General features: G+C 43.6%; 1 long non-coding RNA gene across 3 annotated transcripts in view; it reads right to left on the bottom strand.

Moving 5' to 3' along the window:
- Positions 1 to 4,920: 4,920 nt before the first annotated feature.
- Positions 4,921 to 15,391, bottom strand: part of LOC115541996 (uncharacterized) — a 15,809-nt gene continuing 5,338 nt past the window's right edge. For 2 of the 3 annotated variants that reach the window (XR_003976443.1, XR_003976441.1), the window contains exons 3-4: positions 7,287 to 7,997; positions 4,921 to 5,534 (exon numbers count right to left, since the gene is read on the bottom strand). This is a non-coding gene — a long non-coding RNA (uncharacterized LOC115541996). The remainder of the gene's footprint in view (positions 5,535 to 7,286; positions 7,998 to 15,391) is intronic. The other variant, XR_003976442.1, reaches the window with a different exon arrangement.

The raw sequence follows: 15,391 nt of genomic DNA, 5'->3' as shown, positions 1-15,391 counted from the left end.
ACTTATTCATTTATTTATATTGTTTACATTTAAATATATATATATATTAAAAAAAAAAAAAAAAAAAAAAAATGTTTGTAGGATGATGTCAATGTGAAAATAACTCATCAGAATAACAAATGATCCTACAATAAAGTATAAAAAAAAAAAAAAATGGAACAAATATTGGTGATTTCTGTGTTTAACTGAGAAAACGGAGTGGAAGGACGGGACCATATAATGTTCAAATGTTGTCAATATTAATAATAAAAAAACATTTTCTATATACACGTGCAGCTGTGAACTCAGGTAGTGTAATTTATTGTATGATGTGTACTTTTGAGGGTTATGATGACCCATCTTTTAGCGTTTCCAACGAATGACTCTAGAAAGCAGTGCCAACATTTAAATATTTAAATGTTTTAACCATTCAGCAAACAAAAGTCATCAACAAGCGACTGGCCCGCGACATGGCAACTTTTTAGTTGAAAATAATAATAACAACCAGCTTCTTCTGAAACTGAAAATTGTGTTAATTTACGGCAGCAACCTACCTAACTATAGTGAAACAAAGCATGGGCTTGTGTGGGGAAGGGGCGGAGGGAGGAGGGGGGTGGGTGCAAGGGAAAGATTGCAGATTTTACATTGGCCACCTGATGTGAGAGTTTAAATGTTTTTTTATTTATTTTTTTAACCAGAAAAAAAATAATTAGTCATTTAGATTAAAAATCGCCTTTTCAGGTGTCTTGGTCAAGACAGGCAGCAGTAGCCTACAGTCACAAATAGCCTACACAGAAAACATTTGAAAAATAAAACAACTAAAACAGTCGGCAGGGGGGAGGGGGGATATCAATATCGCAGGACAATTCAGGAGGCTCAAGGATGAGAGTTACAGTAATATAAAATTTGAGCAACAATGTGTGAAGACATTTCGGGAGGCTTAAGGATGAGAGTAATATTACATTTTAGCAACAAATTGTAGTCTTGAAGAAAGAAAATGAAACGATTCAAATAAAATATCAAACATTTGAAATCAGTCAAATATAAATAATAAATATATTTTGCTGTCAGGTATGAGGGTAACTCGTACCTTACAGCACATTGAGTAGTTGAGGGTACTTCTGTTAATATTTGTCTATGTGTTCTGCTTGTCTCCTGAGATCCAGTGAGAAAGTGCTGTTCACATGACGCTTGGATTCTGCAGTTGGAGGCTGTTGTTGCAGTCAACATAATGTTTTACTGTCTAGTTTTACATTTGATGTTAAATCTGTTTACCATATACATAGCTTGCAGGAAACACGCTACAGCCATAAATATGTCTACATGATAGCCCTAACAGCCGGTTATTAAGGACTGCTTGTCGAAAAAAATAAAATTCCAGAAACACCAGTGAGAGATGAAGCACCAAAACATTTATACTAGATATTGGCATTTGCATTTAGAAATAAAATAAACATGAAGTACTGTAGGATAATGAGGAGTAGGGGCAGAAAAGAAGGAGGGAGGATGAGAGAAGAAGCAGGAGAGGAAGTGAGGAAGAGCGGAAGGCTGAATGTAAATGTAAAGATTGTGTGGAATGCTCCTACTTGAACTATGTATGAACCTGTTGCCCCCAGATCTCTCCTGACAGAAGCTCTTTTTGTCGCTGACATAGAGGGCTTGCTACCCGCTTATGGGAATGCCATCCAGAGATCCCTATTGAGCCTCAACAGGCCTTACAAATACATTTTAGTAATCTCTCCAGTGGCTGGGTGTTGAAGGGCAACACTTTGGACGACGTACGCCGAGGTGTGCTCAGCATTTTGTCTCTTTATCTGCTTTTACACTTTACAACCAAATGATTAAACTATGCTTTTATCTGAGATGTGATGCTTTATGTTTCCATGTTTTGCGTAGTTCACTCGTCACCAACTATGTGTCTTGTAAGAAGTCTGGTGAGATTTAGCGGGCATCGCGAGAGTTATCAAAGCGACTGCCAAAACAAATATTATCATGAACTCTGACGACATTTATTCAAGCGATCCACTTCGTTTAGATCCATCTATTTTAATTCAGACGTTTAAAAAAAATGCTACCATATGTGAGCCTTGTGTTTTGTCCCTGAGGTAACTCTGCGTCCAGAAACAAGTGAAAGCCATTATTGGTATTATCATATCGTTCCGATGTGTCTTTTTTCCCTCTTTCTGATCTCTCCCTAAGCTGTGTTAGCTCGAGCAACGTAGCTGTGTTAGTGTTAGCAGCGCAGCTGTGCGTGGTGTAATGGTGATAACCACAGTTGTTAGGGGGAATAGTGTTTAAGGTGGCTAATGCTCTGTTTGTTTTTCTATATAATCCCCCTGTGGTGCTCTCAACAGAGAGGAGGCTGAGTGACTTGATCGTGGACCAGACTCACAGTCTGCGTGTGTGTGTGAGTGTGTCTGCGTCTGTATGTCCATGTGTGTTTGGATGTGCGTATTTATGTTTTGCTTGTATGTGTGTGTGTCAAGTTTTGTCAGTGGACCAGCACTTACGAGTACCTGTGTGTGGGAGAGTCTCCAGTGTTTGTGTGCGTGTGTGTGTGTGTGTGTCTGTGCAGCTTTCATTCAGTGTGTCTTTGCGTGCACTGCACTAACTCCCCCAACCCCGCAACTCCCTATTCCCCTTCGATCAGTCACTTATTTTATTTTCTCTCCCCTTTTCATATTTATAAATCCCCTCTTCTTGCATGCCTACGTCCTCCCCCTCCTCCTCTTTCTCCTCCTCCTCCCCCTCCTCCTCTCCCTCCTCCTTCTCCTCCTCCCCCTCCTCCTCTCCCTCCTCCTTCTCCTCCTCCCCCTCCTCCCCTGTTTCTCCTCCCACTACGAGGCAGCCATATGCATTCCTGCCAGGGGAGGCAGAGGTGTCCATGATCCAGACTCGATCAGCAGCCCCCCCACACCTCTCTCCCCACCCCCTCTCACTCGGTTTTTTTCTGTTTTAACTTGCCACCCCCTCATGTTCATCGTCATCCTCACCCTCTCCCTGGGAAACAGGGTGCCCCCCACCTTCTACTACACAACTTTCTCTCCGTCGCTCTCCATCTCTCTCCCTCTCTCTCTCTCTCTCTCTCTCTCTCTCTCTCTCTCTCTCTCTCTCTCTCTCTCTCTCTCTCTCTCTCTCTCTCTCTCTCTCTCTCTCCTCTCTCTCTCTCTCTCTCTCCCTCTCTCTCTCTCCCTATCTCTTTCGCCCTCTCTCTCTCTCCCTATCTCTTTCGCCCTCTCTCTCTCTCACTCTCTCTCTCTCTCTCTCTCTCTCTCTCTCTCTCTCTCTCTCTCTCTCTCTCTCTCTCTCTCTCTCTCTCTCTCTCTCTCTCTCTCTCTCTCTCTCTCTCCGTCTCTGTCTCTCCCACTCTCCTTCTCTCTCTGGTGGTGGTGTTCTGCTGGTTGGTTGGCTGGGCTTGCGGAAGGAGTTATCTGCGCTGAAGCTCGCTAGCTAAGGGCTGGGTGCTAACACGCAGCGGCGGGCCGGAAAACAACACCATGCTGATAGAGAGAGAGAGAGAGAGAGAGAGAGAGAGAGAGAGAGAGGGAGGCTTGGAATAGGTGCTAGGGCTTTGGGGTTCTCGAAGGTGGAGAAAAGAGAGAAGGTGTTGGTGGTGTAGGTTGTAAGGGGCAGTTATGGAGTGGGAGTAGTGAGGTTGGTGATTAAAACGACTCTGGAATATGATCCACTGGAAGGAAACATTTAACAATTCCCAAAGTGAACTGCCAAAAGAGGGGTAGTCGGTCGGGGTGTGTGAGAGATGAAACCAAACACGCACAGGCAGCGTAAACAGGACAGATACGTTTATGTATAGAAACAGAGCCCCCTTAGAATAGACAGACGGCCAAGGCAGCGCGTCAAGGAGAGAGCAGCCTAACATCTACACCTTTATCTTGTTCACTGGTTCTGATGGGGGTTGATATTCTTCTTAATGAATTGTCTTTGTGTTCCAGGTGTGTGGGTAGAGAGGAGAAGGAGGGTCTCCACACACACTGTATAAATCTGTCATCAGCCTGCACTGGCTTAGAGGCCAAGGGAGAACCAAGCGGGAGGTAGGCCACATAGAAACACACACGCACGCACACGCACACACACAAACGCACACACACACACACACACACATTTATATGCATGAATGTATTTATGTATTAATATAAAAATATAAGCATGGTACAAGCTTAGAATAACTTTACTTTTTTAGAATAATAAAATAGTAGTGAATTCATGGTGAATTCATAAACTATAAAGCATTGTTCCTACATTAATACTCATTAGTGTGCAATTCATAAACAGGTATAAACGATATATTAGATAATGAGATAAAGGTTTGAAGATAATTTATAAAATCTTAGGGTTGATTTGGAACCCCTTAATAAAAGTACAATTCATGACTGGTTAAAGTAGCTAGCATAATGCAATTTATAAATGCTTAGTAATCCTCGAGATGAACTCACAAGAGCAAAAGTTTTTTCTGACAACCACAACTACGTATTACAGCATTAATAAGTGTTTGTCAAGCATTGTTAACGCATTGCAAATCATTTGTAAATTATTGACTTCCGTTTTACAACTATTGCTTTTGTTTTAGAGGGTATAGTTCTAACCATTATCTCATTATTTTATGAATATTAATAATTTGTAATCATTTAAATATATCATACATACATGAATAAATAAATTATATATATAAATATATATATATGTGTGTGTATATGTACCCTGCCTAGCATTCTCCCTTCTTTTTCAGAGTCTTTCTGTGAAGTCAGGCTGCATTGCTGTGTTTAAGCTAGGTAAGGTAGCTTAGCAAGTAGCACACGTTGTTTTCTGGACCTTCTGGATATCAGTGCGGCAAGAGGAGTACGCTTTTCATATGTCAAAGGAACTGTGAAACTCAGGTCATCCATGTTGTTATTTTTTGATTTAATAATTACCATTTCATTGTTTCTTTAATAAACCGTGTTTATATATTGAGATTATAACATATACTTTGCATATCATTATTGCAGGTATAATCATACACATAAGCACAAATGACAAGAGAAAATATGACTTACTTTCGAAAAAACAAATAATAAAATATGCAAAATAGCTCTACAGTTAAAAACAATGTTTTTAACATAAACACATTTCTAGATGAAATCCAGATGAAATAATGCAGAAACCCAACCGGTGACTTTTGACACCATGGAAGTCTCTCGGATTACAGGAATCGATGTGACACTCTATCCACCAGTGGTCCAAATACCCACACCACCGTCCAATCAGAAGCCCCACTGTGTGTGGGGGGGCCACCGTCCAATCAGAAGCCACACTTTGAATGGGGGGGGCGGGGCTGCCCTTATCCCCTGCATCATTCCATTGATCCGAGCAGCTACAGTCTTGAAGCGGGGTGCTGAACTTGGGCATCTAACTGACATGTGATATCAGGCCCCCCTCACACACACACATACACACACACACACACACACACACACACACACACACACACACACACACACACACACACACACACACACACACACACACACACACACCATGATGAGCTCTGGGGAGATCTGGTCAGAAAGAGAGAGAGATGAAGAAGAACAGAGTGAGATAGAAAAAAAACATAGTCACAGACTCCAGATCAGCATATCAACTTTCACTGGAACCTTGAATATTTCATGTAGAAGAGTCTTGCTCATACACACACACAAACACACACCCACACACACACACACACACACACAGATGGATGTCGACCATGTAAGCTCTAACAACGTACACACACACACACACACACACACACACACACACACACACACACACACAACACACACACACACACACACACACACACACACACACACACACACACACACACACACACACACACACACACACACACACACACACACACACAAACACAACACACCTCAATACGTGCAATGACTCCTAGCTGACAGATGCCGTCGTGACATCCCACACTACATCAGATTGTTGGGCGTGCAAAAAAATACCATCCCCACAATCCGGACACATATTTATACACGTACACACACACACAAACACGTCCACATGGGCCCCAGCTCCATGCGTCGGGTGGGGGGCCGTAGGTCCTGTGTCTCGTGTGTCCGCGTGGTCAATGCTATGGGTTTGTACCAGCGAACCTTTCTAGGCCGTAGCCATGCCCAAAACGACTGCTATGATGAGTAATCTGGTGGTTGAAAAAGTGCCAGATCTTTGTTGTGCATGAATTAATTCCAGTCCGATTTTTACGCACATGTTTCAGATTCTCTTTTCAAAACACATTCTTATGAGGTTTTCAAGGAAGGACGTAGGAAAAGAACAGCTAATCCTAGAAAGGTTTTGGAACGTGCTGTGTGTTAGCTGTAATGTAGGCCCACTTTAGCTCTAGCCAAAACAACCCGCCGCTGACCTCTTGAACCTCCACACACAGATGGAAAGGATGTCGTTTGGTCCCATCGCGCTGTAGACTAGGCCTACTCACCCCCTCCTGGAGAGACATGGGTGGACCAGAGCCTGTCAGAACCTGTGTTTGTTTATTAAGTACCCGCTCTCGGCCTGGCTTCCTCCCAGCAAGGATCGCTTCATGTAGCCATTAGCACTAGCATTAGCATTGGCATTAGCACTAGGTTGGCCATCGCTGGTGAATTGTTAATTGAAAATGTCTCTGGCCTCTTCCTTGATGGATGGACAGAAAATGTTAGGACTGCTCCTCACTGACGGGACGAGACCACAGTCAGACTTATCGGGGGAATGTTTGAACTGCCCGTCTGTGATGAAACAGAAGCTTGTGATATGTAAACATTATGGACTGTATAAATGAGTGACAGAGCTTCATGAGGCCAGGGAAGAAACCTGCAGGTCAGAACGATGCCGCTGCGAATAGGCTTCTTGATAATTTACCGACCTAAGTACCTCTCTACGTTCGATTGAAACATCTGACGGGAAAATAAAATACAACATTTTGATACTTCCCAAGACATATATTACTAAGAGCAATACTTCAAACATTAGAGCACTGCACTGGTACCACAGCAACATTCTAAAGAGTAAACATATCCTAACGCTTTTGTTATTCCACTCAATACGTATTCTTTACTATGCAGACTTACTGCATGTGTGTGTGCGTGTGTGTGTGTGTGTGTGTGTGTGTGTGTGTGTGTGTGTGTGTGTGTGTGTGTGTGTGTGTGTGTGTGTGTGTGTGTGTGTGTGTGTGTGTGTGTGTGTGTGTGTGTGTGTGTGTGTGTGTGTGTGTGTGTATGCAAGGTCTCAATAACTCATAATTACTGAAACTGTCTCACCTTTGTTTCTTCCTGTCTGCACATGCTTTGAGAGCAAATTATATTTGCTTGATAAATACTTTACAAATCCAGGAGCATGAATGCTGAAACACAAAAAAAAAAGGAAAAACCAAAAGACAAGAGACAGACAGACAAACAAATTATATTGGCATTCTAGATGTTTTACAAATCTGCCCGTCATTAAAAAATACAAATATCAAGACATGGCTAACAGACAAGTAACAGATAGACAGTCAGACAGATGGACAGAGGGACAGACAAACAGATAGACAGATAGAAGATAGATAGATAGATAGATAGATAGATAGATAGATAGATAGATAGATAGATAGATAGATAGATAGATAGATAGATAGATAGATAGATAGATAGATAGATAGATAGATAGATAGATAGATAGATAGATAGATAGATAGATAGATAGATAGATAGATAGATAGATAGATAGATAGATAGATAGATAGATAGATAGATAGATAGATAGTAGATAGATAGATAAGAGAGAAGAGAGGGAGGTTTTGAGATTCTGCTGGTTGTTATGCTGTGACCTTATGAGGGCTCTTCTTGGTGTGACCTCATGAGGGCTCTTCTTGGTTATGAGGGCTCTTCCTGGTCTGGGATGCTGTGACCTCTTGAGGGCTCTTCCGATTGGTTCTGGGGTCTGTGACATGTTGTATCCACCACACAGAGTCCTTACTGTAGTGTCTAGGGCTGTAGAGGATAGACAGTAATAACTCATGGGGATGAACTTGTGACACAGGTAACACTGAGGCCAGGGGAAGCACTTCCTCAGCATGTTGGGTATAGGAGGTGGGGGATTATTTGAGAACCATTGACGGCAGAGCTTCGCACTTTTTCGTTTTCTTTCTATTGTTTTGTACCTTTAGAAAAATTTCTTACAGAATGTGTTTGGGCCAACACTGGGAGGCAGCTACAATAAAAAAATAATTACAGGAGGATGAGTAAATAAGAATTCTAACAAAAAATCCTCTTTGCATGGTTCAAATCTTTAAATCAAAGGTCTGTTGAAAAGTAACCAGGTCTCGCTTACTTTACTCTGGGAACAGATTCTATATGACATGAAACATTTGCCAGTTTGGAAGGAGCAGAAAGAGAGAGAGAGAGAGAGAGACAGAGAGCGAGAGAGAGAGAGAGAGAGAGAGAGAGAGAGAGAGAGAGAGAGAGAGAGAGAGAGAGAGAGACAGAGACAGAGACAGAGACAGAGACAGAGAGAGGGACAGAGAGAGGGGCAGAGAGAGCAGAGACAGAGACAGACAAAGGGAGATATGGTTAAAAGGGAAGTGTGCGTAGCGCACGACGTCCAGTGAAAGGGGTAGGGTAGGGCTGAAAGAACATGTACCAAACACGTCTAGAGCCTCCATTTAACGTGCGTTAGCGCATCGCCAGGCGCCAACGAGTATCATTTGTTTACACTATGTGCGGCGATGGCCATTTTTTATGATGTTGTTTAATCGCTCTCAGCGGAGCAGGGACCGTCTAGGGGAGAGAGAGACCCAGACACGCTGGCTCCACCGGCCATCTCTGCAGGCTATAGTCTCCTCTACTGGAGCGAGGAGACAGGTGTAAATCTCTCTGTGCAATCTTTACTCTGGTACGCCGCCACACTCACCTGGAGGTAAATAGTGGTTTATGGCCGAGTGAATGCAACACTCTTCTCGTCCCAATGGCTTTCATGGCCATGGGAGACAGCCCCTGGGGCATGGCTAGGGTGTGTGTGTGTGTGTGTGTGTGTGTGTGTGTGTGTGTGTGTGTGTGTGTGTGTGTGTGTGTGTGTGTGTGTGTGTGTGTGTGTGTTTGTGTGTGTGTGTGTGTGTGTGTGTGTGTGTGTGTGTGTGTGTGTGTGTGTGTGTGTGTGTGTGTGTGTGTGTGTGTTTGTGTGTGTGTGTGTGTGTGTGTGTGTGTGTGTGTGTGTGTGTGTGTGTGTGTGTGTGTGTGTGTGTGTGTGTGCGTGCGTGCGTGCGTGTGTGTATGTGTGTGTGTGTGCCGTAGATATCAGTCCATTTAGGGCATTATGGCAATTACAATATCTTTAGCAGAGGTCTAAACTTTTGGAGGAGGGAATGTATTTGGTGATAGGCCATAGTCTATACACAAATAAACAAAGCGAAATCTTTCAATCTACCAAGAGACTTCAAAGGCTGTAAAATTCTATAAATGGTTCAGAGGAATGCATTACATATTAATGAAAAGGCTATTTGCTCCTACTGCCTCACCACTGGCGCCTAACATGATGAACCGCTAATGCGCGCAACAATGCGTGGTAAAAAAAAAGAAAACTGAACTGTGATTGCCACAGCCAAATCCCCCACTTGCACCCGCGCGTGGGTCAGTTGTGTTCCATGGGTGCCGGACATCACTTTATCAAAAGAACATTTCAACCCGTTTCTGACAGGGTTTAGGCGTTTCGCACCGTTCCAATGAATGTGGCACAGAACATGTCATTCATTCACCCCGTGAGTGTGTGTGTGTGTGTGTGTGTGTGTGTGTGTGTGTGTGTGTGTGTGTGTGTGTGTGTGTGTGTGTGTGTGTGTGTGTGTGTGTGTGTGTGTGTGTGTGTGTGTGTGTGTGCGCGATCATGTGTTTGTGTACGTGCGTGTATGCGTGTGCGTGTGGTAGTGAGAACGCAGACGAAATGAAAGGAAAGGGGTGCTGGGGTTAGGTGGACGCTATTATACTAAAGTTCTGCGAAGTAGGTCTGTGCCACTCTTCATTAGGGCTGCTTCCCGAAAGATGGCTGCAGACATGAGATAATGAGGTCCTGTGATAACGCGGGTCTCCTTTAAGGTTTCCCATGGAACGAGACTGTCGCCAGCCCACAAAACCACACAGTGCGCGCCGGCACCGCGCTACTCACTTCTCATTTGCCGTGCACAAAGGAAGATCCACTGGCCAAATCCCTCGCTCACAAACCAGGGAAAGGGAACAAATTCATATAATGTCGGACGGTATTCACTTCTCCCACTAATTAACTGGAATCCCACCTAATTCTTTGATACGGTGACCAATTAATTTGCGATGTATGCCAAAGGTCCCAGGGGCCGTGCTCGGTCGCCAAAGGCATTTGTGAAGGTCTGCGGCTTCACTATAGGCTATGGATCTTATTAGGTAGATGACCTAAGCGCGGAGAGGTTACAGGCTTTTCACTGCCTCGCTTGGAAAACTAAGATGTTTCCTAATCGGATTTTAATTGGTTGGGTGGTTGTTGGTTGATGTGCTTGGGTATTTTATTCCGCGTATTATAGATCAGAAAAAAAACAAAATAATAAAAATGTAGAACGTATTGTCCACTTATTTATAACATATGGAACTCCCATCGACGGATTGATAATGAATATGCCGTTATGGTATTCTGGAAGCGTCTGTATGTGTGTGTGGTTGTGTGTGTGTGTGTGTGTGTGTGTGTGTGTGTGTGTGTGTGTGTGTGTGTGTGTGTGTGTGTGTGTGTGTGTGTGTGTGTGTGTGTGTGTGTGTGTGTGTGTGTGTGTGTGTGTGTGTGTGTGTGTGTGTGTGTGTGTCTCTCTGTGTGTCTCTGTGTGTGTGTGTGTGTGTGTGTGTGTGTGTGTGTGTGTGTGTGTGTGTGTGTGTGTGTGTGTGTGTGTGTGTGTGTGTGTGTGTGTGTGTGTGTGTGTGTGTGTGTGTGTGTGTGTGTGTGTGTGTGTGTGTTTCTGTTTGAGCGAGAGAGAGACAGAGGTAGAGAGAGAGAGAGAGAGAGGAGGAGGGATGCATGACTATGAGGTTAAGACTAGGCCTGTGTTTATGTAGCTGCATAGTAGCGTAGTAGGCCCACAGGTGACAGGTAGGCCTACTGTCATATCGAACCAGAATATTATGTCAAGTAATCGAGGATGCGTACGTCGTAGGCCTACGGTTCATTGTATGCAATATAGTCGTTTGGATATGTCTGGTTATTATGAAGCACTACACCCCAACGCATATCATCACCAACTGAGAAGAGCTCTCGTTTTCCAGTCTGCAGTCCCCCCTATTTTGTTTGTAAAGGGACAGCCCCCTTCCGTGCTTTTTAGACGTTTACTGTAATGTTTAAGTTAAACCAACTAGGTTCAGCTTACGTTCAAATACTCCCCCTCATTACCCCAAAAAATGTCCTCATGCAAAACATATGTCGGAACTTCAATAAACGAAAGCATAACTCTTAACCGCATCCTACTTATTTTCAGTTTTCATGTGGTTTTGGTAAATTGTCTAACTCGGTAAATAAGGCCAGTCTCATATTTCAAATGTCACAGGTCTCTGGCGACGTTCAATTTGAACCTGATAAAAGCGCATGAGGCCACTGGCTTGCAGGAAGAGCAGGCGGGTTTACGACTGGAGAACTTCATCAAGAAAGACTTGGCAAACGAAAGGCCCGATAGAAAAAAGATTTCGTCTTTCAGTTATTTTTTTTATTTTCTTGTATTTTAGTAAGTTACAGTTAGGCTATGTGCTTCCACCTGTAGACTGGCTCTGATGCCTCCGCCTTATTCCTGACAGCCTACTTGAGTAAAATATCCAGGCCTTGCAGAAACATTGGTTTACTACTGAGAGTTCACCGGCAAGCAAGAACATTTCAAAAGCCCAAATATACAATTAAGCATTCATGTCTCTTTGTTCCAAACTCGCACAATAGAAAAGCAAAAAATAAAAAAGTGGGATAAATAGTCCATTCTGAAGGAGATTCGTCTCTGTCGTGTAAAAGCATAATAAAGTTTAAAGATTTGAAAAGGCATTTCAAACGATGGATGTAAAATCGGAAGCTTTAGCTCCAGGTCGACCCAACCAGGCCGTCGCTCCCTTCACATGCTGTCCTGCTCCTGACGGAACCGGGAACTCAACCAGAAACGGGAGGTCAAGTTTCAACAGGGGCAGAAAGGGGAGCCAGCAGATATGTGTCAGACCTCAAAGTTACACACGACTAGCCTATCTTACAGCCCTAGGTTTAAAACATATAGACCGGACACTTTGTTTTGTATAGTGTAGGCATGCTATTCTTTGGGCGAAAGCCATAGGCGTAATTGAACCATCGAATTTTCATTATATTTGAATCGAAAATATTTAGATTTTGTTTGATTTACAAATATTTTGTGAATTCAAACTTATTAAAGAACAATCTTAAAATATTAGAAAGGTTTATTATCTAGACTTCCTCATCTCGTACGTATTTTGATGTTCTGAATCAGGCCTTATTTATTTAAACTATTTTAATAAAATCAAATAGGCCTACATTATGATAACCGGTTAATAAAATCATTTAGCAGTATTAATGAGTATAATGTGGGATTTAACAATTAAGAAGGCATAACGTAATCCCATCTGTTAACTCCAATCCTTTCGAGCCCATTTCATTCACTAAATCTCGATCCAACTAAATTCGGACTCGCGTTGGCATTAGGCATCACCAGTGGAGCTGTAGGCCTATCTGAAAGCTGCTGGTTTTGAAGTAAGTAAATGTTTCAGTTTAATTGAAGGCCGTCGAACGTTTCTATTCAAATATCGCCTCAAATGCAAATGTCGCCTTTCAGCACATTGACGAACCGACTTGACTGCAGTTTCGTTCTTACAACACAGAAAATACGCCAGGACTGGGCCATCAAGGCGCTGAGTGTTTTGTAGTGAGATGTTCTGTATTAATCACTAAGATTTGACCACAAACCTGTAGGGAGCGCCTACAAATGAACCAGCAAACGTGCAGCACGCCTGCAGACACACTCCCAGCCGACTCACACCTCCGGAGCCGGCTCATCTTAAATCAATATTACAAAGTTATTCAGATCCGGCGTTTAGTTTCTATACTTCTAAAAAAAAAGATGTGAAACGTGTAATTGTTTTGTTGCAAATTCAATAGAGTTCCGAAAACCTATACCTCTAATAATGTTTGTATTCAGTATTTGTTGTGATTGTACCCTACTTAAAAGACCGGTACAGCAGTTGATCCGTTTACTCCAATCAGTACTCTCAATAACAAGATGCCTGATTGTCCACGAAAAGGCATTTTTCAACCGTACCGAGCCATCAGTGGAAATCAGCATTGGTTTCTCTTACCCAGTCTCTCAGACTGCATGGCACTTGCTTTTCCGCCTATGGTTTTCCATTTCAAAGCCCTCTGTCTCCATGTAAATACCAAAACACAGTAATCCAATATGACCCCATTGCAAATTTTCCAGAACCTATGGGGGCACGGGCTGCTGGGTGGGGCCTTTTCTGACATGAGCCACACACTTATCCCACTTAACCTCCAGAGAGAAGCCACCAGAACCCCTCCACCACCACCAGCCCCAGCCCCAGATTTATTTGGTGGAGGAATGCTCAGCTTTAAGCTGCAGTCCTCTGAAGGAGCCCTGGTCTCGGCGCTGGGGTCTGGTTCTGGGTCTGGGATCTAGGGTCTGGGGCCTAGGTCTGGATCTGGGGTCTGGGATCTAGGGTCTGGGGTTCTTTGGCCGGGGTCCGGGAGCTAGGGTCTGGGGTTCTTTGGTCTGAGTCTGGTGTCTGGGATATAGGGTCTGGGTTTGGATCTGGGGTCTGGGGTCTGGGGTCTTGCGTCTGGGATGTAGGGTCTTGGTCTGGGTCTGGATCTGGGGTCTGGGGTCTGGGGACTGGGGTCTGGGGTTTGGTCTGGGTCTGAAATCTAGGTTCTTGGTTTTGGAGTCTGGGGTCTGGGTTTTGGGGTCTGGGTCTTGGGTCTAGGTTCTGGATCTGGGGTCTGGGGCTCTGTTAGCATGCTGCGACGATGAGGTCAAAGGAAGCATCAAAAAAGCTTTGGTGCCCTTCAGGCAGAGAGGCTCAATAGCGAGCAGATACTCCTGTCCATGCGTCTTTCATGTATACTACTGCATGAACTGTGTAGAAACACATGAATCAATACATGCACACACACGCATGCAAGCGCCTTAACACGCACACACACAAAAAAACACACACACATATGTGGAGGCACACAAACACACACAGACACACAGTCTCAGAAAATGACTAGAGCGCTGTGGCGCACATGAAAACAACATGAAGACAATATTTACACTGCACTAACTTGATGAAAAATAACCTGAGGATTGTTCTGCTTCCTATTTACCATTGTTTGTTTATGGCACGCAAAACCGGTTTCACTTGGATTGTGTAGTCAGGAATCTAAAGAGGGAGTGATCCTTATCTCTTATGTCTGGTAAGAGAGAGGGGGGGGGCATGTTAAGGCTGAAGCAGAGACTTTTTCTGACACATGGTCCACATGTGAGCCTCCGTCTATCACACAGCACTGAACTGCAGAGAGACCGAGAGAGAGGGGAGGGAGAGAGAGGGGGAAAGGGAGAAAGAGAGAGAGTAGGGCAGGCTGTTGTTTGTCATGAGGGTAGAGCAGAGCTAGGCTGCATTATGCCCCAGTACTTGCAGCGTAAAGCCACTCGTATATATCAGCCTTATGTCGAAGGTACCAATTAATGGAGTCCTGCTATCTTGTCCTAGTGTTACAGGGCCGGGCCTGGTGACTACACGTATATAAAAACACTTCCATTGAACACAACATCGCTTCTGAAGGACCACAAGCCACATGCCATATGTGAAGCCACAGAGGAGTCTTTGAAGTCTTTAGGTTTAAAATGAATTTGAATGTAAACATCTACGATTTAATGTTCAGTTGTCATCGTTGAAGTAGGCTATCTATAGGGTGATATTTTGGACTATGTTTTGGCATATGAATACATCAGTAGTTAACAGAGGTCTCAATAGTTTTATTCCGTATAACTCGTCTGTATTAAGGTGGATTACAGTAATAATGGTGTACTACTGTATTAATGAATCAAATGCTAATGTTTTATCTATGTGGCTAGTAAGTCAGAATTATGAGCTGGCGTCACTGTCGTCAATAAACCATCTCAATCAAGCGGGGAAATGTCCCCACAACAGACTACTATCTCCCCTGTCAAACCTTGGTCGATGCGCAACCATCAATAGGCACATCCCCTAATTAACTAAAATTGTTTTCCATCAATACCTGTAACTGACCGGCTGAAGAATTGATGAGACCAAGGGTTGACTGGCATAAAAACGCCTGACAGGGACAATTCATCAACAGGTACAAGAGTAGAATTCTCCGG

The sequence above is a fragment of the Gadus morhua genome, chromosome 4 (genome assembly GCF_902167405.1).
Source record: "Gadus morhua chromosome 4, gadMor3.0, whole genome shotgun sequence".
In the NCBI taxonomy this organism is placed as follows: domain Eukaryota; kingdom Metazoa; phylum Chordata; class Actinopteri; order Gadiformes; family Gadidae; genus Gadus; species Gadus morhua.
This window is presented reverse-complemented; position numbering and strand designations above follow the sequence as displayed.